At 46.2% G+C, this 14,668-nt stretch overlaps 1 protein-coding gene across 6 annotated transcripts in view; it reads right to left on the reverse strand.

The window, feature by feature from the left end:
* Positions 1-14,668, reverse strand: part of FRMD4A (FERM domain containing 4A) — a 386,977-nt gene that overhangs the window by 44,816 nt on the left and 327,493 nt on the right. The window lies entirely within an intron of this gene.

Below are 14,668 nucleotides of genomic sequence, written 5' to 3' on the forward strand. Positions count from 1 at the left end.
CGCAGCCAGCCAACACCATCGCCGAGGGGGGAAACTGAGGCACGAAGCAGTCCTGGGAGTAAAGTGCAGGTCTCTCCCTGCGTGCCCTCACCCCTGAGCCAGCCCGGGCCAGCCCTGGGGGTCTCTGCCTGCCCACTGAGCGTACGTGCTCCTGGGCAGTGCAGTGCGCTCCCGGGGTCCCTGTATCCCATGCCTCTGCCGTGAAGTGACCCTCAAGTAGGCAGGAGGGAGCAGTGACCACAGAAGCAGCATGAAGGATGCGGTGACTGCAAAACACTGCGTCAGCTCTGCAAACCAAGGCACCATCACGGCCGGCGACAGGCCCACCACCACCTCCTCTTCACGAATGGGCCAGCCAAAATCCAAACCCTGGCTGCCAGGCTGCTAGTCCTCAGGGAGGAGGCAGCCTCCACCCCCTGGGCATCTCCCACTCGGCTTCCCCGTGCTGCCCCTAGCAAGCAGTAGGGCTTGAGGAGCGTAACCTCGCTGCTGGGGAGCACAGCCAGCAGAGCTCTCTTTGATTTACACTCCTGCTCCTACTACAGGCAGCTTCTGTAGAGTTCCTGTCCTACCCCCAAGGAAGGCGCTGGCTCCTGACAGGCCGAGATAAGCTGCTTGCCAGTGTCAGCGCTCTGGAGATATGTAAACAGGAGGAGTAATTCGATTTGCACTGATTAAGCTGCTGGTGGAGGTGAAATCTAGAAAATAAAACAAGCCACAGCAAGGACCCAAAATTTTATCTGTGCTAATATTTCAGGGGCAGCAAAATTGAAAATCCTTGTGTTTGTAAAAGTTTCCAACCAAGATTTTTTTATTATTTATTTTTTATTTTCTCTTTTTTTCTTTTTATAATGGGGGGTTTGGAAGGAAGGGTGGGGTAAGGAGGGCCCTGAGCTGCCCTGTACTCTGGGGCTGTCTGCATTGCAAGGGGTAGGAGAGGAAGGGGTCCAGGAGGGATGGAATGCTTGAAGGGCTGGGCTGTACCTTCCTTACAGGATTATTTTATTCCTCCACTGGAAAAATTAATCACTTCATAAAAGCTGTAATCACCAAACAAAGCACAGAAATACCCACTATTTTACTCACTGAGGAAGGACAGACATGGGGTGAAAGGGTTAAGCCAGGAGCTGAGGTCTGAACTGAAGTCTGTCTGCCCTGCAAGCACCCAGCTTCAAAGGCATGAAAAGGAAGTTTGGAGCCTAAACTCCCACTGACAACAACTGAGGTCAAGCCTGAGACTGCCATGTGGGCTGCTGAAAACAACCCTCCGTGCTTCCAGATGCCCATCCACAAGGCAGGGAGAATAATGGAGCCGTGCCGCATGGCATGTGCAGAGGACATGTTTGGGAAGCGCTCAGACATGTGGAACACATAAGAGTCTAAAAAACTAGCAGATCACACCCTTCAGAAAACATCCCTCTGTCCCTGGGTCCCCTGTTGTCATTTATGACTAAACTTCGGTGTGGCACAGAAAGAATTTGAAAGCCTTTTCGGAGCTGCTGGCAGCTGCTCTCCTCAGACGCTCTGCCCCCCATCCTCCTCCCTTGGACTCTGCCACACTGTCCCCTGTGCTCCGATTCTTTCCTATTTTACCCTCTACTCCCAAAGTCACAGTACTCAGTTCATTAACTGCAGCTCCATTTCCCTTCGATGATTAACTCCAACTGTCCAAACACACAGGGCTCTGGGGAAGCTGTTCAGATGCCCAAACGTAGGCGTTGAGTGCCATTTTCCGTGGCCCAGGGTACCCTGCCTGGCCCCCGGCTGCTGCCCCAGGAGGGAGGGAGCCTGCCGAGGGGCTGGTGCCAGCCTCATGCAGATGTCTCTGATCCCCAACGGGGCCTAAAACGGCATTAGCCACCTACACTGTGGGCACCAGAGCAGCTCCCCAGATTGCTGCATTTTTATATTTAGTCTCTTTGTTTTTCTTGGCAGGGTGCAGAAGAAGGCAAATCCAGACTCTTGGGAAGGAGGGGGTGAAAGTGACCCCACAACTTGGGTTTGTGTCTTTTTTTCCATAGTGCTACTCTCCAGAACATACACGTGCATTTTACCATTGCTGTAACTGAGCTCCCTTTGCTCCTCAAATATTATTCTGCAATCTCCCACTCGTTTTGCCCACATTGATCTGAGAGGTCTCACCCTTCATATACATAAAGAATCCGGTCTGCAAGAATGTGAATACCCACAAGACAGTATCCACTTTCCTGTTAGCTGATCACAACCCCTCGGAAGAAACAAAGCCTAAGGTCTCTCTTCAGCCAGAACTTCTAATGTAAGCAAGCTGTCTCCCTCACCAGTTGTCCAGCTTATGTACAGTTTCAAATTGATGTTGTTAATTCAGTGACAGATGCACAAGGTGCCATTAATTGGTCTTCTTAAATGGAAGCATAATTTTTACCCATCAAGATCCTTTTACCACATTGGTGCTTGCAACCTTCCCTAGGGAATATGAGCCGCAGCAGGAGCTGGTCATAATTTCAACAGTCTTGTGGAAATGCAGTGACAATACAGATGCTTGCTGGTTTTGGGGCTAGTTTGGGTCAAAGCATCCATGTTCATGACAGATTTACCTCTTCCTGCACTGAGGCTGGGTATGGTTTTGGGTTATTTGGCTTATGATTGCCTTTGGCTTATTTGCAGGGCCGCATCCAAGGCCTGCCCGTGTGGGTGGGACAACCTGTATTTGCTTTACTGGAGTTCTGTTAGGAGCGTAGTGACTTTTGCCAGACAGAAGGTACCTCACAGCGGGGACTGGGACAGCATCTCCCCAAACACGCTGGAAATGAGGCTTGGGAGAAACTCAGTCAGTAGCACAAACTGAGAGCACAGCTCCCCTGCCCTTTAGTAGCTGCCTTCACTTGGAGCTTGCAGACAAGGGGACAATTAGTGGTGCTTGCGGTGGGCTGTTCCTGTGATGTGGCGGTTTGCCTGCTGGGATCTCTTCTGAGGTCAGCAGCACAGTTTGGATCATGCAGCACTGGGCAGCTTTCAGATGGGAACAATTTTTGGTAGTGGCCATCATTACAGGCTGCACATGAGATCGTTTAATCTTCAATAGATACTTAAGGAAGGCTCCCAGAGATCAGCTCTTGAGCACAGCTGCACGCTCACACGTGCATGTGAAAGGGAAAGGGGCTACTAAAAAAGGAGAAAAGAATTACCCTTCTTCTTCCCTCCTTCTCCAGGGGGACCATCCCCACCGTGGGCTTTGTTTTATCATGCCAATAAAACTGGAACCGACACTATCACTTGAATTTGCAAAACTGCTTATCAACCTGCTTATTCAGGGGAATAATTGTTCCCTGTTGGACCATGTGTACTGTTTAAAATGTGTTGGCTTGGGTGGGGAGGCTATGGTGGGGAAGAAAGTGCCAGAAATGGCTTTTCTGCAAAGCTGGCAGCTTAGAAGAGGAGCCAAGGGAGGGATCTGAGTGCTGCACGGTGCGCTGTGGAGAATTCAGGTGCAAGCTACAGGAATTTTCTCATTGGAAACCCTTTCCAAGAGTCAGGCAAGCTTGCCAGGCACCAGATGTTTGTGACTAGTTACAAAGAGCTGCAGTCAAAGCCCTTCAGACGCAAGCTTCTTTTGTGAGCACACTTGTGGTTTGCTGGCTGCTCCCTAATTAAGCTGAGCCTGGAGGAGGGGAGGCGCAGGGATCTGCATCCGTTTCAGCCATGAGTCTGAAGAAGGTTTTTACCATTTTGATTGACCGTGGGGCTGGTGCTGTGGAGTTTGCACGCAGCAGGAGGTAGGGTCAGTGTGAGAGCATTTGAAAAATGCCAGAGGCTCCTGATAAAGAAGGGAGGGTATTTCCTGAATGAAACATCGGGGAATGTTTCTGGCCACTCATGTCCTGGGTGACCTGGACTTCGCTGAGGTGTGGGGAGCTGAGTTAATCTGTGCTAGGCACTGGGCCATGCTCTGTCCCTTTGTGGTCGGGAAGCCTTGCCTGAGTATCCAGTGGAGGGACCATCTCATACATGTGGGAACCCCTGGCAGTACTGTGGTTATTGTTGGCTCCTGTGTTGCCCTGCTGCTCAGGGACAGGACAGACAGGGCTGCTGAAGGGCAGCACCGGTGACTGGTGCACAGTGCCCTCTGGATTATGGTACCTAGAGAAACATGCCCAAATAGTATCTTTTGGAATAATTCTCAGGCTTCTTTATCCTGGGGTTGGGGTACTGGGTGCCTGATCCTGTCTTCTGCCTGCTGGGCCCAGAAGAGCTGGACTTGGCACTGAACTGGGTAGTGTGCACTGTGACTGGACAATCTTCTGGGGATGCAGTGTAAACCGTTTTGCATTGGGCCTATTAAGAATCACATATTAATGCTCAAGTACCTGGTGTCTCATTTTCTTTCCCTTTTATGTGTGCATATCATCCCTTGAAGCACCTGAGTTAGGGCAGAGGCAGAATGGGTCTACTCAGCCATGCACGTGCTCTCAGGGGTTTCAGATATCATGCTTGGTGGCTGCTCAGAATCAAACCATCTGCAGAAGTCTACAAAGGATCTACCTGCTGTATGTCTGCTCTCTTTGGTGACTTCCAGAAGGATGCAGAGGTGCTGGAGTGTGTCCAGAGAAGGGCAACGGACACGGGGAAGGGTCTGGAGTCCTATGAGGAGCAGCTGAGGGAACTAGGGGTATTCTTCCTGGAGAGGAGGAGGCTCAGGGGGCACCTGATCACTCTCTACAGCTGCCTGGCAGGGGCTGTAGGCAGTGGGGGTTGGTCTCTTGCTCCCAGGTAACGAGCGACAGGACAAGAGGAAACAGCCTCAAGTTGCACGAGGGGAGGTTTAAACCAAGTATGAAGAAAAATTTCTTCACTGAAAGGGTTGTTAAGCATTGGAACAGACTGCCCAGGGAGGTGGTGGAATTACCATCCCTGGAGGTGTTTAAGAAATGCATAGATGCAGTGCTCAGGGTCACAGTCTAGTGGTGGGTTTGGCAGTGCTGGGGTAATGGTTGGATTTGATGGTCTCAAAGGTCTTTTCCAATCTAAATAATTCTGTGATTCTAAAGGGTATTTACAAAGGAGAAGGAGACAGACTTTTCTCAGAGATGCCCAGAAAAGGGGCAATGGACACAAGTTGCAGGGTTGCAGCAAGGGAAATTCTGACTAGATATGTTAAATAAAACCCCAAAACTGAAACAGTGAGGGTGGTCAAACACTAGGGCTGTGAGTAGCCTTATCGAACTCTGAAGCTGGCACTACTTTGAGCAGGAGGTTGAGCTGCAGTCCTCCAGAGGCCTTTTTGACCTGTATTTTTCTTTGATTCTAAGCATTTAATAAATGACCAATTCTAACTGTTGTCAGACTTACTGACCTATATGGCGTCTCCCAGTCCTTCAAGTCTTGCAGCTTCTGAGATGATTAATGCCTTGTTAAATCATACTATGCAGAAGGAACAATCATTCCTCCAAATACACGGACTACCACCCAGACTGGATACTCTGAAAGGCTTCTAGGACAGGCAGGGAAATAATGAGGCACATTTCTAACAGCCCAAATGCAACCCCTTCCCTCGCCTACACTATGGGCAAGAGGCAACCCTGGATGACATCCCGATACTAAAACTGGTACTAAACAATGGAACTAAACAATGATGGTATTTTCATATAGCTTGCATGAGTGCAGCTACAAACTCCCAAGTCTTTTGTTTTGCAGTTGAAAGACAAAACAAACATAACAAAAAAATTCCTCCTTGGAAATGCAATTCCTTCGACTGAACAAACCAGCAAGCAAAATTCTAGGGTCTGAGTTATGCAGGAGGTCAGGGTGGAGGTTGTGAGCAGTCCCTTTTTGGCCTTAAACTCTATGGAAATCACAGCTCCAGTGAAGTCAATGGCAGTTTTGTCCCAGTGATTTCAGTGGGGCCATGGTTTCCGGGCATGGATTTGTGTTCTGCCTCAAGCCAACCCTGCTCCCATCAATCATACCTCTGTCAAACTAGTTAGAGCGAATGAGGAAGGATTTGGTCCAGGCAGAACAGCACCATCTTAGCTCAAACAAATGGGCTCTTGTTTCAGGGGCAGATTTACCAAGAGATTTCCATGGGCTGTCACCTGTGAATTAGTGTGACCCACTGCTGCGGGTGCCCCCAGGCCATGAAATGGGGATGCTGCTGCACCACAACTTAGCACTCCATCCTGCCACACTTCCATTCATTCCTGTATTTCTATTAGTTTGGGGTTGGGTTTTTTTCTTTCACTTCCCCAAACGAAAAAATAAAAGGTTTCCTGTGTGATTTGATGTGGGAAACAGCTCCACCAATGATCTTCCCAGAGGCTTGCTGTCCTCCCTTCCCCCATGGAATGAGAGAGTGGCTTGGCTAAGTGGGACTTTCAGTGGTCTGTCAGCAATCCCAGCTCACTATCTAATTACATCTTCCCCTCAGGCTTCAGGACTCTTTTTTTGCCAAACAGACAATTTCTGGTCCAATTTGAGATACTTTCTGCTGTGTGCTGTTCTCACGGGACCACACCACCCCAACAAACGTTTCTGGCTTGACCAAACAGAAATTGCATCTAGATCTATATAATCACCACTGCATTCATTTCCATTATGGAGAGACAATTCCCTATTAAATTTCAAACTGGTTTATTGGCTCAGTGAGGCAGCAAAGCATCAGATCACAGAGGGAAGAACTGCTATTTGGACAAAGCATTATTTGTCTACATAATGTAACTTGATATTTGTGTCTATAAATGTATATACCCTGGGAGATCAGACTTCGACTTTATAGCCAACCAAATCCACCTTTGCCGCACATATATATATATATGTATGTATCTGGTAGATGCTGTTAGATATTGTATTGCTTTCACCATGCTGGGTGTGTCTAAATCCATAGGTCTACAGAGAACTTTATTTCCTGATTCTGTTAAGGCTTTTTCCCCCCTTTTATCCTCTGCAAGCAAATCAAAGTGACTAGATCTTTCTGCATTGAAGATCTCTCCTTTCTGACATAATATCCTATGTATTACATAGAGGATGCCCAGCCTATAGCATATGAATCAGCTGTGGCACCCTAGAATGATTTATGCTGCCCACAAACCATTCCTGCTACTCTTTTTCCTAAGGGTCCTTTTGTCTTCTCTAGCGGCATGACTGAAGTACATCTATCTTGGAAGCAAAATACCAAACCACCATCTCTGTCCCACAAGGCTATGGTGATGCACATATGTATCAGGTTGTATGACTGAAAATACTCCTGTGATGCAGGGTGTCTGCATACGGGGTGCCACAGCAGCAGCTACCCCATGTACATGGTAATTGGCTGCAATGCCTGACATTCTGAGTCTCCTGCCCAGGCCACTGACCTAAAGATGTCTCACGTTCATTGTCACTGACTAACTGGACTCCTGCCTGGCTTCATCTGGTTGTAAAAATGCCCAGACCTTTGGAGTAGTGAGTCCTGGTGAGCTAAGAGACAGCATTTGAGAGGGGTGGGGCATGCGGGGAGCCTGCTACCACTTCAGAGCCAAGCATAAGTGCTCAAGGAGGTTTCAGTCTCGCTCCAGATCTCCACCCTAACTCCAGGGCGCTGAGGTCCAATTTGTTTCACTTTGTGCTGTCAGAGTGATTTGTCTTTGCATCTTGTTTAAGTTCCTGCTGTGTGCTGCAGAATCATTTAAGACTTGGCTGCTGCTTTTATAGAGAATTACCCTTTATGACCTGAATATGACAAAGCACTTAGAACACGGGAGTTTTACTTTGATGGGACTACTCCTCTATTTAATGGTAGCCATGGGCTAGGCTTGGCTGGACCAGACCAATAGGATGTCATGACGTCGTCTTTGTGTATGTAAATTCTTGCAGAAAACTCAGGGGACTATATGCCTGATGGTATCACCACTGTACACATACACTAAACCACCAAAATAGTGAAGGTTTCCTTATAAAAGAGCAGTGCCTTAGACTACATATTAGTGTTTACAAGCATTATAGTTGATCAAGCTACTTATTTACCTAGATAATGGTAACTGACTTGTTGGTCAGTTGACTTGACTATCCTACGATTTTTAAAAGTTGCTTTACCTAGACAATGCACTTAGCCTTCTGTTTGGGAAAGACACTGAAGTAAACTTTTACCAGCTTATATGAGAAAGAGAAAAAGTGGTGATAATGACCTATACCTAACTGTTAATTCATCCTGGTTCAGCCATGGCAAATTCCATGCAGCCAAACTCCTTTTGACTTGTTGCGAGCTATGGAGCCTTTGTCTTGCACCACAAAGTTATTGTGCAGGTTAATGGCAGTTTCTTTCTCTGAGTGCTGTGATTTACACAGCTTGCACCCATACCCAGCTCCTAAAGCTGTGCTGTGTGATACTGACCATGAGCCAGATGGTGAAAGGGATTGGGAACTGGTTGAGGGTAAAAGTGACCACTTTTTTTGGCTGGGTTATGCTGAGCTCTGATCCCTTCTCTGGAGCAGTTTCCTTCCCAGCTGCACAGTTATACCAGCGTGACTGAGAAAGGGGCCCAGGGGAGGAAATAAGAAGCAGTGGTAGGATTGCCATGGGAGAGGAGGGTGGTGAAGGCCACTTCATCTGACACTGCTGCCAAATGAAATGGTCACTGAATCACAGCCCAGTGGCATGTCTGGCCAAATCCTGTGGAAATCCTGAGTGTCAGGGACAAAATCCTGCTTTCCAGCCCAATGTGCTCTGATCTGATTTATTAATCTCCCAGTGTGCTTGAAAGCTTTTTAGCATAGTGGAGTGCAGTGGTTAAAGCATGGAGTAGTGGGTGCTGAAAGGGGAACAGCCTGGTGCTGGATGGTAGGCACCCCAAACCAAGGACAAGCAGCAGCAAAAAAGGTGCAAGTGAGACCATGGTCTCCTGTGTAACAGGGATGGAATAAGACATTTCAGCAGGTCTTAAACTATGACTGCTCTTCAACAGCCACAGGTCTGTTACTGATATGGAAGGAGACTGGGTGAGTAACCTCTTTCCATGAGAAGAAACAGCATGGTAAGGAACCTTGCTTTGTATATGTCTCCCTCCTCCAGTGCTCTGCATTTCCAGATACTAATCCAAGACTGAATTACTGCACTATAAAATGAGTTCAACCTGCCGTGACCTGAAGACTGGTTCAGTTTACAGCCAAGTCCATAATCCAAAAAGCATGAAGGATCAGCAATGGGAAGAGAAATAAAAGCGCTCAGCAGAGAGTCAGCAGGTAGTCCTTAACAGGCAGCTAATCACAGTGAATAATTTATTACAGCAATGCTACTGAGACTCCACTAGCTTTTAAACCAGTATTTCCTGGAAATGTTTTCTGCTCCTGTTGTATCATTTGTAAATTCTTCCCTGTCTGCAATGTGAAGGTGTTTGCAAAGGTCTTAGGAAATGATACTGTTCCAAGAAGACCCCAATTAGACACAAGTCCAATACATTGTTTCTGACCCCACTTGATTCTGGATGCTCTAGAGCAGGGGTCCTCAAACTATGGCCCGCGGGCCGGATACAGCCCCCCAGGGTCCTCAGTCCAGCTCCCTGTATTTACAGAACCCACTCCCCCACCCCACCCACCCCCACCCCCTGCGCCAGGGGTTGGGGGGGAGACCAAGCAGCCACAGATGACTTCCTGCCACTTAATCTGCGCGCCAGCCCCCTGTTTAAAAAGTTTGAGGACCCCTGGTCCAGAGAAAGGCCAGCCCTTTCTGAATATACCCTCTGGCTCAGTGGCATGCCAGTGAGAGGAGCATTGCACATGATCCATACCTCTACCAACAGAAAACAACTTGCTGCCAAATCAAACACCCTCCTTGGATATGAGGGTTTATAACCCCTCCTAAAATCCTGCTTGAAACAACCAAATCAATGTTAAAACTGGATGGAGGTCACACTTTTAGTCTTATCTTCAACTCTTCTAAGCCCTTGACCTCTATTGTATCATGTGGCAAGGAGTTATGGAAGTGAATTGGGCTCCCTGTAACTGATTTGAATGTCATGTTTCTTTCGCCTTTCTGACTGTCGCGATGTTCTGTGATCAGTCAGGATAGAGACCAATTTGTCAGCTTTCTCCTCCCCATCATTCATTCATTTCTATACATTTCACATCAATCCCTACTTTATGTTTTTTTAAGTTACTGGTCTGTCATTCCTTCACCACAGGAAGCACAAGTTTAACCACTCCATCAATGCAATTACTGACTCCACAATGCTTCATTATGCCCTAAAGCAGAGAAGATCTCTATTTGTTCTGCAATAAAGCAGCTCTTAATTAGGCTGTCGCTCCTCCTGTGTAAATATCTCATTTTGCCTCTGGAATGGGGGAAGTTCACTCCATCTCTTGTTGTTTGGAAAAGACCGAGTGACATCACACAGCAATCTTTTACTTTCTGGACACAATTAATGTGCTGATTACTTTGCTCACGCTTTCGACAAGCAGGTGATTTCTCTCCAATCACACACTTAAAGCTACTGATTTTACATGTGCTTTGTATTGTTTAGTCGGATGGGTCCAACTCTTTTGTTTTTGCACATTTGAATGAGAAGTCAATCTGTTACCGTTGCTTTGGATTCACAATGATACTACAAATTGAATTCCTTTGTAGTGAGAATCCATAGGGCTTTGTGGAGACCTTATGGCAATGGACAGAGTATTTTTATAGCATGCTTCATTTCCTCTCAGAAAAAGCATAACACTAGGAAGAAATGGAAGAAACTGATGTTTGACTGTCACAAGAAAAGTCTTTGTCAAGCTACATTCACAGCCAAATTTTGGGATGCCTCACATTTTATCTTATTTCCAAAAGTCTTTATTCCCTTTGTGTTCTCTACAGTCAACCAGAGAAAGTAAACACTGGTAATATTTGAGTCTGAGAAAAAAGGCTCACTTTAAGTTTCATTGCCACTAGACTTCTGTACAAGAAAATGGGATAACACTACACAGAGGTATTTCTTGCAAAGCAACCAAACACTACCAGACTCTCCTTTAATGTCCTGCTATTTTTAGTGATAAGTTAAACAATTTCTCTGTCTATTTATTTGCCATATGGAAGTTCTTTGGTTGACTGTTAATCATTCACTCTTCAGCTTGGAGTTAATTGTTTACTGACTGTTAAGCTGTGTGCCCTAAAGATGCCTTTGGGCTCTTAAATCGGTGGGAATATCTCACTAGAACAACAGAGGTATGCCTAATGCTACTACAACTGCTTGAGCATGCAGGTCTCACAGCTCCTGGCTATGCCACTTCTACTTCAGGTACAGGTCTCTTGCGATGGAGTGGAGTTACATCCCTACCTGCTGGTTAAAATGGACAAACACCACTCACAGACAACATAGTCACACAGGGGGGCTGCAGTGCCTTGCTCTTTCTTTCCAATTGCTCTGCAATGTAAGCAAAAAAACCCCTAATTACCCTTCTTTGAAAACGATGGTTTTGGTCACTAAAGCCTCAGGGGCTTGTGGGAGAATGGTGCTGGCGCACACTCTCTGAAGACCTGATTCCAAAGAGCTTGCCTTGTTTTATCATGAATATTGGGTGGTGCTGACCCAAGATGAGCACAGCCCAGCAGGACAAAGACTCCTTTTTGTTGTGCTTTTTCAAGTCACACTGAGCCTTGAAGGACCTTTTCTCTCCACAGGGAGCTAAGTCTGACATAGAGGGAGATGGATTCTGCCCATCCTGGATGCTGTGTGCTACTGCTACACAAATGACACTCGTTCTGCAAGCTGCTACTAAACTTCCAGAGTGCCTCAGGATATGGTTAGCAGGACAGCTTTCTACCTTGGTACTTCCTTCTTCTTGTTCAGCTGCAATGATGGATTTTGTGAAGCATACCAAAACTTTTGGATTTATTTAATACTTAAGAATGAACGGCTATCAGACCATAACCAATATGGACCAAATCTGGGTTCAAATAGGCAACATTCAAGAAGAAGCCTTTGGCAGGGCTTGCTGAGTCTGTGAGCTAGCCCCTGAACATACAGCAGAAAAACAGAAGGGAGAACGATAAGCCTCAGAGTGATGGCTTTGGGGAGCTTCAGGGCTTCCACAGAATTCAAGCATAGGCAGGAGGGAACATAAAAATAGGAGCACAGAGTCGAGTTAGTCTCTGCAACCCAGTGCAAGCTGCATTCCAGTTTAATAGCCCTGCATTCCCATCTGAACCACCTCAGAGTAGGTGCCAGATACCCATCTCAGCTGCATCCCCAGTAATGCTGGAGGTCTGGAGGACTTATGCCTGAGTGAGAATAGTGCAAGCAAGATCAGGTTCTGGCCCTGTGTCAGCCTCAATTCTCCTCTCTGGATTCATCCAACTTGCTGACAAACCTAGTTAGTTTTCTAGAGACACATGGCTGATTTACTCCAGCAATTTAATAAAAATGTGGTTTTGACTGACTGCTAATGGGATCGCCTGAGATAGGCTCAGCTGCTTAGTGTAGGTTACAGTTTTACTTGCAAACACAATAAGCATGGAAATCTATCTAGGATGACATATAGGAAAACATTACAATCTCTCCTATAAGATGAGCAAGGTTTTTATATGCATTTAATATAAATGTCTTGGTTTCAGCTGCTTTCTTGCTACAATTTTCTGCTTATGTTTCTTCCAGGGAGATTTATTTTTCCATTGTAATTTTTCAATTTGTTTCTGGCACAGGCAATGTGCAAGAACAAAATAATAAAGATAGGAAAAGACATAATCTCTTTCCTCCTCGCCCCCTAATTTTACCTTGCAGAAAGTTCACTAAGGTTTACCCCTCCCCTTTGCACAGCAAAGACTTGATCCAGCCCATGCTGGTATAGTGAAATGAATCAGATACTACTGTAAGCTTTCAGATACTAGTGGTATGAAGTGCAATTTTACAATCTAATTAGCAGAGGATTAAACATTGCACCTTGCTGAGGCAGTTGAGCTGCTCTCGCCAGGGGGGTTTTACCACCTGTGTAGGGTAAGAAGTCTTTTTATTTGCTCTACAGAGGGTAAAAGCACTCTGTGGGGAACTAATGAAGCTCCAGCCACTCTGTGCAACTCCTGTCCCTGATCTAGGCTGTGCATTTTGGAATAGCCCTGCCAACAGACAGCTATTCCAAATAGAACTGCTCATCTAGGCTGGTTTTTCACTGCTGTGGTCTCTGGATTATGGCAATGGACAAATTCTAGCCAGAAATTCCTGCTTTCCCTTCCCAACCAACCTTCCCTCCCATATTTATGACCACTTCTGATAAGCCACAGAAGTTCTCTGTGGTTTATTCATAAGGCAGTACCATTGTTTTGGGTCTCCTGGATAATTTGCTGAGACAAAAAAAAGAAAAAATCCCAATAAAGAGAAAACTGGCACCCTATTTTTTAGGGTTACACTTGCAGAAAAAAGGTAGGAGATACTTACAGCCCCTGATTTGAGGAGCAATGTGAGAGTTAGAGGTAGGTTATTGGGGACACAGAGAAGCTGGCCAAGATGTTATCAAGCTCTAAAACCAGTGCTACAGACCAGATCACCTTGAGCAGCTGAGAAGCAAAGTAGGGAAGCTGAGAAAGAAGGCTTGACCCTTCCATGGAAATGTCTGTCTCCTCTCATGCAGTCAGAGTAGCTGACCTCTTTTTTTCTTTCTTCCGATGCTCTCCACCAACCCTCTCATCCCATCAGGGTTGATAACAATTGCTATAGCTTGTGAATGGCTGAGTCCTGTCATGGCAGGGCATTAGTTTCCTCCCAATAAATGTTTCTATTGCTAAGACTGACTTTGGAAGGCATTTTTAAAGGACATGTCTTCCCTGGGAGGTTGGCACTAATGGAGATATGTGGGTGCAAACACCCAGTCTAGGCATGTTTTAATAAAGCCTAGGCATTGTCACGTGTGAGTATGGCTTGCCCTGCAGGTAATGATTGATCCCAAACAGATGTTCTTTTAGAGCACAGATGCTCTGGGAAGACCTCCTTACTCCCCTCATCCTTTCCTTCCATGAATAAAAAGCCTCATTAATAGCCTTTGATAAATAAAAGGCCAATCAGTGCACCTGTTGTCTCCTGCTGCCTCCTTAAGCAGTTCTGTTTTCTACCAAAACCTTGATTCTAGTTTATTTTAATGGAAGATGCTATCTGTGAGCACCAGGCAGTGTACGACTTGAATGTGTTCAGAGGAAGTGAAAGAAAGGGAGGGGGGACCTTGGCTCAGTGACAGTGCAAAGAGAAATGCAGTACATTAATTCAGCACGGAAGCATTTGCATCCATGGAAGAACTGCCTAGTTGCTCCAAATCATCCAGTTCTGCAGTCTGCAAACAAGCCTGAAACCTTGCCTCCTGATGTCTCCATGGGTTTGCAGTACAACAAACACTGTTGCTAACAGACCGTGCATGCCCACCTGCAGGGCATGTGCTCAGAGATGAGCTTTTTTCTATTAGATGGCATCCTAGGTAGGAAAATCAGAACACATGGGTCTGCCTAGTAGGATGAGCTCAGGGGATCAAAACCTTCCTCCTCCCAAAGGAACAGGACATTCTGTAGCTGGATTTCTCAAAGACAATTTGGAAGGACTGAGACAAATTCCAATTTTCAGGTGCACTGAAAGGTTCACTAGAAATAGTAATAAAGAGACCAGAATGGCTAGTTATCACTGACCAAGCTCTAGTTTTGTGATCAGATCGATGCATGCCATGTCTGATTTGTGAACTGTTTCAGAGTAAAGTTCCTAAACAAATCAGA

This window comes from Falco naumanni, chromosome 5, assembly GCF_017639655.2.
Source record: "Falco naumanni isolate bFalNau1 chromosome 5, bFalNau1.pat, whole genome shotgun sequence".
NCBI classification, from domain to species: Eukaryota; Metazoa; Chordata; class Aves; order Falconiformes; family Falconidae; genus Falco; species Falco naumanni.